General features: G+C 41.0%; 1 protein-coding gene across 9 annotated transcripts in view; it reads left to right on the forward strand.

The window, feature by feature from the left end:
- The window catches only part of LOC116230814 (putative guanylate cyclase soluble subunit beta-2), a 35,868-nt gene that overhangs the window by 4,306 nt on the left and 18,924 nt on the right, over positions 1-12,638 (forward strand). For 7 of the 9 annotated variants that reach the window (XM_090147249.1, XM_090147243.1, XM_090147245.1 and 4 more), the window contains one exon: positions 7,612-7,806. The exons of 1 other annotated variant lie outside the window; for it this stretch is intronic. The gene's annotated coding sequence lies outside the window, so the exon portion shown is untranslated. Of the gene's footprint in view, positions 1-6,814; positions 6,969-7,611; positions 7,807-12,638 lie in introns of all 9 variants that reach the window. One more of the 9 variants, XM_090147244.1, reaches the window with a different exon arrangement.

Below are 12,638 nucleotides of genomic sequence, written 5' to 3' on the forward strand. Positions count from 1 at the left end.
CCTGTGACTGTCATCTTGCACAAGATGACTGCAAAATACCCTGGCAGACTGATGGCCTGTAATTCCCAGTACTACAGCTTCTCCTACAGCAGCAGCTGCTGCAATTACTGTACAGACTGTTTCTCTCCTACCCAGCCTTGGTCTGTCAAACAAAGACTGCAGCAGTGCAGTGTAACTGTGCAAAAGCCTGGCATCCTCACTGCTCTGCTACTAAATGGCAGACTCTTGTACTAGCTCCATTTTCTAGCTTTGAGCCTCACCATTAAGTAGAGAATTTGTACAGGCAGTGTGAGATTTGGTCAGAATAAGACTTTTGTGCTCACATTACACACACACAAAAATAAAAAATGTCAGTGCTACAGCTGTGCGAAAGCTGCTGTGGTGGTAAAACAAGTGGTTCAGGTGCAGACATTTTCCTACCTGGTCATGCAGTGTTAGAGAGGAACAAATGTGTATACAATGTGTCAGAAAATGGCCAGAAAGAGGCAGATGCTACAAACTATTGGAGGCAAATTTTCAGAGCAAATGTGTTTGTTAGGAGACAAATAAGCACTGTGCTCCACCCCAGGTGGAAGTAAGAGGTCACACTGTAGCACCACCATGCACCAATGCTCCAAGGTTAGGGGCGGAATCATCCTGGTGCATCAAACACCTGCAGGGAAAGTGGCTTCTGTGAGTACTGCCATTGAAATCAATTAGGAAAAAACAGCAAGACAAAATGATTGGACAGTGAAGCTAGATTAAAATCATTTCAGCACTGAAGGTAATTATTCCTTAAAACTATTTACCAAGGGATGTGACAGATCCTTATTATTCACCCTGTCAGCTGAAGCTTGGTATCTTGCTGAACGGCAAGCCTGAATCCAAACAGGTTTTGTCAGGATGGGCTGAGCCGCTTTCTGCAGAGCAGGAGCTCTGATCACCAAGGTGCTCCTCAGCTGTACCATCACAGCAGCCCCCAGCCTGCAGCAGGCAGGCAGGCTGTGGGTAGGCCCTGAGTAGGCAGCAGGTAGGCAACTGCTCGGTGGCACACAGTGCCAGCAGGGGCACTTCTCCAGGTGCCTAGCAGATCTGCTTCTCGTGGGAACTCAGTGCCAGCTCAGTTTCCTTGGGAGTGAAGGAAGTTGCTTTGAGAGTTGAGGGGAAAGCCTGATTGCAAGTTTTGGCAGTCATGCTTGCCAGAGATTACCATGCTTGTGGCTGGTACCAACTTTCATGCCTCAGCTACACTATGCTTCCTGTTAGTTAAATGACAGACTTGGTTGGCCTGCATTCTTAAAATGCCTGTATGTTTGTGGCCATTTCACACTCTGGTGCAAAATCTAGGTTTCTCACATGGAAATTTACTCCTCTTAAACATGTGCATTGTTTTAAAAGTTATTTCTTTGCAGCATAAGTCTCTACTCACATGCAGTTTGCATACTTTCCAGACCCTTTGCATTGCCATACAAAGCCTTAGGTAGCAAGGTGAATGGTCTTTAGTCTAGGCTCAGCTATGTACTGGAGAAGCAGCTGGGCCTGTGTAAGAGATGAGAGGCATCCAGACGTTTGTCATCACAGCAGCCGTCCAGCCAGCCCTATTGAACAGTGAAAATGGTACTCACTGATCCTGCTGATTTTGAAACATGTGAGGAGTGAGTGCCCAGGTGATTTGTTTTGGACACCTGAGATATACCAGGAAGAGGGTAATTTCCATTTTAAGGATGGGAACGGATGTCTTTGAACTCCACAAGGCCATCTCTACAATGGCCACATGACTTAGCCTTAGAAAACACACATTATTTTCAGGGCTGCCAGTAAACATCCTCTTCCAGACCTGGATTTGCAGGCTAAGGATCCTGGAACTGGAATTGTCACTCCTGGAAATCAGGCCTCTTCCTTCAGCTCTGCAGGCTGGAATTATGCTGCTCTTTCCCAAATCTGCCCTGGACAAAGCACGCTGCTGGGCACAAGCCCACATCTGTCAGCTCTTTGAACTAACCCAGCTGACCTTGCCTGAAGCAGAATATCATGCACTTATTCCCTGGACACACGCACCTTTTTGGCAGAGCTGTGCAGGTGGTAGCTCAGCTATGGTGAAAATGCAGAACTAGAGAGTGAGGGAGCAAGGCTTTCAAAGTCAAAGAGGCTTGCAACCTGAATACTCACAAGTGGTCTCTTAAGTCCTTAGGTTGTCTGCCCAGTGCATGTCTGGTTTTTCAGTTCTGCATAATAAACATCCCTGAAAATCACAACTGTCCTTCAGCCTTTACACAGCTTTCAATTCAACTTCAAGATTGAGTTCAAAGCAAAAAGTGACCTTTCTAATGGATTTTATATCACAACAATAAATTTAGACACTATTCTTCTTCAAAGTAGACAATTAATTGTAGTATCTTTACTACACTATTATCTAAGGCCAACTAACAATCTTCATAGCCATCACCAGGCAAACACAAAAAATTATAGACAGCCTCATGTGAAAAAGTTCATAAATGATGTAGATAAGGCAGGTTACAGGGCAGGTGTGGCAGGAAGGAAGGTGTGTTTTCAGGACTAGGATTGTGGTTCTCAGACTTTCAGTCTGAAAAGTGCCCTAAAGCAAATGAGCAAGAATACATGCATTAGATATCCTGAACCTGCATAGCACTCCCATGCAGTGAGTCCCTTGGGTTTGCTGAATTGGGCCAATGTGTGTAGGGCCCATCTCTCTAAACAGCCATGCCATGGATGCAATTAAGGCTAAGCTTTTGATGTCAATGAGGTATTTGTCTTACCTTCAGGAAATACCAAAATAAACACTGTCTTGGTGAGAGGACGTAGTATGACAATGCCTGGTAAAAGATATACTCAGAGGTAATTAGAAGACAAAGGACAGAAAAAACAAGATAGGATGAAAAACTACATACATTAGAGTGCAAATCTACATCTATGCATGACAGTGGTATCCAGATAGGCATACTAGATGTCTAGCAAAATCTTCCCAATAGAAATGTAGTGTATATTAACTAAGGTTTGTTACTAATGTACTTTATCCAAGCCTGATGTGCTGAAAAGATATTTGGACAACAGTAATAAGTTTTGCAGTGGTACTCGGAATGGCAGTCTATTTCTTAGCATCTCTTTCTGACCTAAATTCTTTCTAAGGATTGAAATCTGTGGTGGGCAGATCTCAATGCATACTTGGCTCCACTTACCTGGCTAGAGGTTATTTTATTCATGTCATTATTAAAGTCACTACTTAGATTTAAAATGCTTTTAAAGAGTTTGCAGATTCTGCCTATATGGCATAAGCCAAGAAATATTCTTCAAATGAGGCATACAAGTTGTGCCCAGCACTCCTGAAAATCATTTGCATTTCATATATTTGTGATACTGCAAAATTTAGGCAAATAGCAAAATTGGTACCATAGTAAAGATGATATGAATTTATAAAATGCTTCTCTTTTAATGTTGATAGAGAATACTAGTAGTGAATTTAAGACAATGTAAGACAATAAGAATGATTTTTGAAATATAATAATCTCCTTTTCAGTTCAAAATGATCCTGCTATGTCTAACTGGGGGTGGAGGAACAAGAATTCTACAAGCTACTTGCCTTTAATTTCCTTTTCCTATTTTTCTGGTTCTTCTAAATGATGAGTTATAACAACTACAGATGAGCGTGTGCTATCAGCAGAGACCTTTGCCAACCAGTAATATAGGTTCAAGTACATAATTCATTACTTTCTATTGGCTTCAGGATTTTAGTATTAAAGAACGTGAAAGTTATGAAATAATCACAATATATTGGGATTTTCAAAATGATGCAATTTCACTTTTTCATCAATATTACGTAATATTTCCTTCAATTTTACTTTAAAAGTCATCATAACAGACATCTCTGACATCTCCAGTATGCAGGATGCCTTTGTGTATTCACATATATTAGAAATACCTTGCATTCATTTGCCTGTGATGGAGGACGTTTGTCACTAGGGCTGCAGCCCGCACTCGCTGAGTCACAGAACGCACTACGTGTGGTCAGGAAGTGCAGGCTTGGTGCTGGTACTTGCCAGGAGCAGTACCCAGATGGAACCGTGGGCACCAGCAGCTGGGCTCTCCCAGGCTCCCTCAGGCCCGGGTTTGCTTTACTAAAGGCATCCGTGAATTCTCCTCCTCAAAGATTTCCCATCTTATTTTGCTATTTTTTAAGCCAAGTAGGCATCTTAGCAGAAAAGGAATTTGACAGACATATGCGTAAATGAAAAACACACGGCATAAATGTTAACTGCAAACTTAGTCTCCAGCACCAGATTGTTCAGGAAAATAACAGCAAGAAAATTCCAAGGTGGTCCCACAGTGTTTCAGAAATAATAGAAGTGATGTTCCTATTGTAGCCATTTCATTGCTGAAATACTGCAATTTAGCAATTCTTAGACACTGAACAACAGCTCAGCAAAGCCTGCTTGGTTTGCAAATTTCTTAAAACCAGGAGTGCCAAAGATTTTTTTTTTCTGCCAAATTAGTTGATGTCAGCCAAATGAAAAGGTGTAAATCCTTTCCTCTTGTGCACTCAGTTCCTGTAGCAGTTCTCAGGACTTGACAGAGACTGAAATTACCTGCTATTAGCAACAAGAAAAAGTATGAGGCAGAATGCCAACTTCTAAATTAAACAAACAAAAATCCTTTTCTAGCTAGCTTTAAAGACAAGTATATTTCTTTCACACCTAGTGCTCAATACACAGTCAAGTTTAAGCGAGCAGCTGGAAAAGTACCAAAGACATATATACTTACATGCATTTTTGAACACATCCCAACGATCTCTGAAGACAGCCCTCTCTCCATCTCTGAGCCAGCTGGAAAACTGGGAGCTGGGAAGATTTTTTTTATCAGAGTGGAAAAGCCTAAAGATCATTGCACAAGTCCCATCAGCATCATGCTGGCACGGTTGTCTTTCGAGAAACACATCTAGAGAATTTTGTAATTAAATTCTCTGCTTAATTTTAATGTAGATTTTCATTCAAGAAGATTGATATGTTTTTTTGTTTTGTTTTGTTTGATTTTTGGATTTGCTTTTCAGGACTCCCCTAACTTCTTCAGGAAATTATTCTAGTGAACAGAAGTCAAAAAAAGCCTTTTCTCAAGTGCATCCATTATCTTTAATAACACATTCTGAATTGTTCTTCAGTATGAGTAAGAAAACAACAGATAAATAAGCTCTTTTCTGAAAGAAAGAGAAATGACTAAAAATGACTTGTTTATTGCAGTTTTCTGTAACTGTGGTGCACCATATGCAGGAACTGGGATGTTTCATTGTACACTGTGGTCCCAGTAAATATAATAATGGTCTTATTAAGCAGTAATGCATGTTGTTTACCGACAGGAAAAAATGTACATGTCTGTAAGAAGTATTATGATATTCCAGACTTGCTTTATAGTATTTATAGGAAAGCACCCATAAAGAAGAGAGGAACTTCAGAGTCCAGCTCTTCAAACCATCTGCCAAATTCCTAAAACCTTGCTAGAAAGCGAGGATGGTTCTGAAGGGGGCTAAAGAGATGAAAAAAAATGACATAGTTAAATAGATGCAATTCCTTCTACGGTATATTAACAGTCTTCCAGGCTTCTATGAATCTCCTGCTAAACCTTATGGGGTGATACATAAGCCTACGCTAGAAAACTGCTTCTCTAAGTTCGGAAGGACATGCTGATTCACTGGCTCCCTAAATCTTCATATTTGGTGTTTTTATGCTTTGGCATTCAGTCCTACACTAGCTGTAGAACTACATGACGGGGCATGCTGGGTAACTCTGATTTTCCACCACTTGGCACAATGTTGATGTGCTCCTGTCCCCTGCCAATGGTGAGAGGCTGCTGAGACCTCACAGTCAATTCACTCTGGTACTTCTTCCTATTCAAAGATGGGAGTGAAGAGGAGCTTGCCTCCCTTACTTTGGTGAAAGCGCTGCTGAAAAGCCACATATTACTATAGTGTTCCACATACAGAGAAGACAGATCAGCAACGGGAAGAAAAATGAATACAGATGCCATCCTACGAGCCCTTGCCCACAGCTTGTTCAGAAAATACCTCAGACATTCTGCAAAACTCTGAACAGCGGCTCGCTCAGAATATACCCATCCAGTTTTAATATACTTCAGTGGTAAGATTCTTCTCAGACAGGAGCCCCAGCTCCTGTCTTAGAAAGGTTAACAGAAACAGTACAGAAATGTTATTTACCATCAAGATGTCCAAGATTTTCTGGTCATAATTCAGTAGGGCCTAAAACACTAGAACTCTTTCTTCATATCCTTTTACATTTTTCCTTTTTTTCCTAGATATTCATCATCAAAAAACGAATGCCAGCCATCTTCCCCTGCAGAGAAGTCTGTACCATACCAAGCATTTCCTTATGTAGTTATACCAAGCTCTTTATGCATGTGTTAGCATTAGCTTGTGAAAATATTTTTTGGACTTTCCCTTCTGATCAAAACTCTTTGCATCTACTTCTGTGGCTTCCTCCTGTGTGCAGCTGTGTCAGACATCAAGGTCTTTGAAACCGTCACGGTGCTGAACAGAAGACCAGGCAGGGCAGGCTGCTGTCACTGCTCTATAGTTGTTACTTGCACCAGACGTCTTCCTTTAAAAAAATATACATATTTATATGCACATATTTATATACACACATACATGCATATATATTTATTCTCAGTAGCCTTGGTTTGCTTAACAACAATAGATATTTTAAGATACACCTCATCATTCATAATAACATATGTATTACCAAGGCTTATTTGTGAAGGCCTTTTAAACTTGAAACTTAAACATTTAATTAAAACTTAATGTGTTTTTCAGGCCTGCTTGCGTGGGGCCAAGCTGGAGGTAGAGCTTCAGAGCTCAAGTCTCCTTTCTACAGCAGTAAGGAAAAATGGTGCCTCTCTCCAGATGACAGAAATTTAAGCATTAGAGCAGAATTTTCCACACAGTGTTCTCTCTTTGGTATTACGTGGTAGGTGAAATGAGGAGGATTTTGCTCTCTGTTTTAATGATGACTTGTGTCAACAGCAGAATTTTTCATTCAGGGATTTCTCAGGGCCATAGGAATGACTTGGTTTGAAGGACTGTGCGTCCAAACACACAAATTACCCAATAAAATCTATTATTTTCCTCATGCTCAACAATGCTAGCTCTATGAATCAAAAGCTCTGTTGGCTAATCCCATATCTTAATTATAATTTAGTGACAAGTATGGATTTGAAGGATTCTTTGGGGTTAATTTGACCATATAGTTTTCAGGTGCTGGAAAGATGTTCTAGCAATCCTACCTCATTTTCCCTTTGTTGAAGTGTTGTGCAAGTGTTGTGCTTACAGTACTCAAGAAAATGTCATGGTGATATGAATAATCCTGAATGCAGGACAGCTTGTTCAGAGTTACCTAATACACAGCGTTTGTCAGAGCAGCACAGAGCTGGGCACCCTGCTCTGTGGCAGCAGCCTGCTGCTCAGGAACAGGCATTGATCTGGGGTCAGGATACTTCACTGCAACTCCCTCTCCTAACCCTCAAGGAGAAGGAACCAAGTCATATAACTGAGGATGTTAGTCTGTATTAGAAAAGTGGCCTCAAACCTGATTAATAACTCCTTCACCTTAGGTTTGGAAGCAGGCAATGAAACCTTCAATGCCCATACTTAAACATGAGGGGAGAGAAGACATACTGCCTTACTGCACTAAGATGCCCCAGCAAGCTGCATGCCTGAAACTCCATTATGGATTTTCGCATCTGAATGCTTCCACAGGATAAAATGAGGAATGAAACTGTTGGCTTAGAGGCAGCAAAGGAAATCTGGTAAGCAAAGGAAACCAGTGCAGTGTGGAGAGTGTTGTATTAATGGCCAATCCTTTGAAAGAATTGTTGCTATAGACTGGGGTTGGCTTTACCTGAGTTTCTACTTTCAGCTGTAGTTAAGATGATAATAACTAGCCTATACACGTTACTGGACAGCAGGATTACTATTGTTTTTAACATATTACACCATCAGACAAGCTGTTGGGAGAGAACAGCTGGACAAGTTGGAGCTAGCCTCCTCTCAATTAGCTGTTAATGATTCTGTTTCTCAGTAATGAACTCACATCCCTCCAGTTTTACATCTGTACTAGTTTATTTCAGCTAACAAAACAAGATCCAGAGTACTTATCTGTTGACTAGGAGCCCCAGAGCTGTATGCTGAATCATCTTCCCTACAGCCTCACTGTACATTGCTCTACTTTTCTGTTTTCCCTTAGGAAAATGTGGGCAACACCATTTACCTGCATTACAAGTATCACTTTTACAAGGCTTTGAAGACATGGTACAGTTCAGTCTAATAACTGATGATTACTTTAAACAGAGCACAGGCCCATCAAGCAGAAATAAATATTTTAAAACAAATTAACTGTTTAGTTTTAACCAATTTATCATAGGTGTTTCTATTGGTAAGTCATTGGTAGAGGACTGAGAAGATGCCTGGAACTTAGGGCTCCTCACCTGCCTGGCAATGATTTCTAGCTGCTTGCGTATAATGCACAGTGTGTGGCTCAGATTTTCCCAGTCAAGGTTCATTTGGAGCTGATTTGTTTGCATTGCAGTGCTTTATAAATAGCAGGCATCCCCTTTCCCAGAATGCTATTCTATCAAAGTAGGGAAAAGAAGGGAGAAAAGAAAGGGGGAAGCTCGCCAAGCAGCAACAAAGGAGCATGCAGAGCCACTGAGGGGCTTCAGGCACTGCTGTGCATGCAGCAAAGAGGAGAAATTACTCAAAGAAATGTACAATCCTGCACACTTTGAAACAATTACATGCACACAAATTACAGCATGCTTTCTGTCCACACAAACAAATTACAGTGCATTTGCTGTCATCTCCATATTATTCCATGCAGCCAAAGATAGCATTGCTCCTCTGAATTGTAATTTGTATTACAGTACAGCTCCTGTTTTACATATGCATAGCTGCTTCATCCCACTTCACTAATTCCACAGCCATATCTCAGAGTAGTTTTTGTCCCCCATCCAGGAAAGCCCACAACTTGGATTTCTCTTGCTTTCAGCAGTAAGTGTAGCAGTCCTGGTGGGGATGAGGAGCAAAGCAGGACAGCACACTGCAGTAAGGGGGCAGCTGCACTTGTAAGAGATTTTTTTAAAGGCCAATGACCTTCCCACATTTGGGCAGATCTCTCCTCTATCTGTCATGAGGACAATGGTAATTTCTAAGCAGATAACAAATCTGCACAGAAGCTTGGGCTGCACACATTGACTGGTTGGTTCTGATCCTGGAGCTGAGCACCAGCTATTTATCTTGCTTCTTGGACAGCTTTCACAATCTTTGTCAAGTTCTTTGTTGCTTCAACTGAACTGCTTGATCTGGATGGGGCAGGACTAGTTCAAGTGCACTACAGAGAGGTGCAAATAAAAATTCTTACTCTAAAAAAAATAGCCTTTCAACAAATCATTTGTCTTAAAATAAAAGAGAGACATTTAATCCCTAGCCTCATTCAAAGAGCAACTATTTGGAATTATTTTTGCTGAAATCAAGATGGTCCAAGTTAGGTTTCAAAAGATTACGTTTGGCAAAAGTAATTATCAAAGGAAAAATCAGTCATAAGGGGAATTGCTGAAAATCTGAAATATATATAGCTCCACATTAGAATTAAAAGTCTCAGTTGTATGTTTACCACCCAAATCAGTGCAAAACCAAGCACAAATCCAAAATCAGAACAAAGTCTGCTATTGTCCCTGAATTACCCCATAAGAGGTTTTGGATAGACACAGCATGTCCTGTACAGATCAAAATGGTACAGTGCATTTTCAGGAGGGAGTCTGGACTACTAAAATTACTCTTCTTCTTCTTCTTTTTTTTTTTTTTTTTTTTACCATTGCAAAAGGTACTTCCTGTTGCTGAGGATTGGTGTAATCAGCCACAACAGAAGTTGGGCCAACAATTTAAACTCTGTGGTGAATCTTTTCAAGCATCTAATTGTATTTATTCTGGCTATATTTATTCTGTTTTGGGCCCATAATGGAGGACCTACTTGCATTATGATCTAAACTCACTGTGTAGAGACACATAAAGATAGGCAGCACAGCTTCAGAAAGTGCACAGAAAGATCTGTCTTCTTGACTTCTTGGTGATATAGGGTTAACCCTTCTCTACTCTCCACATCATCTTGACAGACTGTGCCTTTCAAGTTCATTTATCCTAATTGGATGCAGGGGGTATTTCAGGAATGAAAGGAAAATTAAGGAAATGGTAAGTAATTCTCCATCAGGACCCAGCAGTGCAACAGCCACGCTCCCATCACAGAGCACAGCTCACTCATCCCTACCCAGTCCTCCCCGACAGATGGTTGGAGAGTCAGATGCTAGTTAGATCATCACCAACACCTACAGTTTCAAAAGAGAGAGATCAAAAAGGAGATTACAGTTGTAGGTGGAGACACAGAAAACGCAAGGCTAAGTTACAGTGCCTCTACTTGCTATCAGCTGGTCTATATCTGAGTTTCTTATCCTACCAACTCACCCTACCGCAGTCAGGCAGGTCGTGAATTCTTCAGGTAAGCCCTTATCCCTTGTAACAAATAAAAGTGCCATAACAACCAACCAACACCTACCACCTCCCTCTCCCCTTACAGGATGAACAGAAGTCTTCATCCCAGCGTACTTTAAAGGATCCACCAGCACACACTGCACAAGGACACAAGCATTTTATTCTCTCAGTCTTTCTTTTCCCATAGCATTCATTTGCACTTTGCTAGAAGCTAAATTTTGTCCTTAAAATTTACTTCCTTCTAGCTCCTTAGCCATCCTTGCTTGAACATTTAAAAACTCGTGGCTAATAGCCTTTCTATGTAACAAATCCACTGTTTCCTTAGAACCCCTAGCCACCTCTCTCTGCCTTTTGCTCTTCTCCTATTATCACAGATTTCCACCAGGATTTTCCATTAGCATTTACCACTCTCCATTAACTTATAAATTTTATCTGTCTTCCTTAAGTGACGAAAACGTTTGTGTACCTTCCCATTTTCCTAAAGTGCAACGCTGTCAAAGCTCAGGCCCAATTCTTCTTGGGGATCATGGGAGCTGTAATTCTCTGAAAACCAAGCCTGTGGCCCCTTAAAGCTACCTGCAAAAAGGGATAGCAAACTTCACCTTCTCATAGAATTGATCCAAGTATTTTTCAGGCACAAATAACTGTAAGCTTTTCTTATGCTGTAAGTTCTATCCCAGAAAATTTGAGCAAATTTATTTCTTAATCATGACATGAGAAATCTAGGTATGTTATATACAATTTTATGCAAAATATTACCAGGAGGAGTAAAAAAAGGAAGGAGGCTGAATGTTACATCTGAAGTACCAAGAAAGTGTCTGTGGAAGGTGTCTCAAAGGGAAAGGGTAGCCAAAGAGAAAGCTCACTAGATGAAAGAGGCTTTCAATTTGAAATAAGGCTGGATGTGATGGTGACTGGGGCAGAACTCAGACAAGAGGAAAGTAAAACCATCAGTTTAGTAAATAAGATTTGCAATTTAACAGTTACGGGTTTATCTCAGATCAATGACACAGGAAACCTGAGTCACCTCTTAAAGACAAAGCCTGCATGTATCTAATACAACACAATGGAGTTTAGATGAATTATCCCTTCTAAAGGTAAATTTGTAGTTTCTTACAATATTTAAGTCAAGTATTATGAGTTTGAGGACCCTCATGGTGGCAGGCTTTTCCTTTGGCCTGAGTTGTACATTCTCCAGCATGAACCTAATGCCTCTCGCCCCTCCACCACTGAGCACCTATCAGAAAAAATTAGGTTTCATCTTCCATGTTCCCAGCAGTCAGATGTAATCAGTGCTCAGATCCTCCCTGAGCCTCCTCAAAGCTAACCAAAGGCACTTCCCTCACGTTACGCTGGGATGCCATGTGCCCTGGGTCCTCCTCAGCTCAGGGGGTGTTCACAGGACTATGCTTAGGCAATGTAAAAAAGTGCATAAAATTATTTGCCATGACTTGAGCTAGCACTGCACTGCACCTTCCCCGTGCCCTGGTTTCAGCCTAGACAGTGCCAGTCACACACCAATGTTTGGTTCTTGCTGAGTGAAGGATGTGCCTTCAGGCCAGGCCAGGCCTCTCAGCCAGGAATAACTGCTGCCATGATGGTGTGAGGCAGGGGGTGGCCACAGGATGGACTGAGCCAGGTTGCATGGGTTGCACATGTCTGATTTTTTCTGTTATTGTCACTTTGACATTAATGGGGATATGTTGCAGAATTACTTTGAGTTTTTGAGCTGCGTCCTTGGATACTTTTATTACATAGCTGATTATAGGTGACATGAACAGTACCCTTCTTTTTAAAGCACAGGGAAGGACAGCAGATGGAAGAGAAATATACTACAGACTCTGCAAATACAACCTTGCTTAACAGCACAACCTGTGCCAACTAGTATAAAACTATTTCTTCATTTGACCCAAGTACCTTGAAATTTGTAGTTACTTTTCTAAAAGAACAAGACCCCAGAAAGCAATCAGGCAGCTTCATATGCTAATATGTTCAAACTGCATGGCTTTGAGTACAATACAGATGTAATACCACAGCACCAAAGATTGATGAGCCTTGGCTTTTACCCATTTTTGCATTATTCTTTACTGCATTCTTC

This window comes from Phasianus colchicus, chromosome 10, assembly GCF_987193195.1.
Source record: "Phasianus colchicus chromosome 10, bPhaCol1.hap1.1, whole genome shotgun sequence".
Lineage (NCBI taxonomy): Eukaryota > Metazoa > Chordata > Aves > Galliformes > Phasianidae > Phasianus > Phasianus colchicus.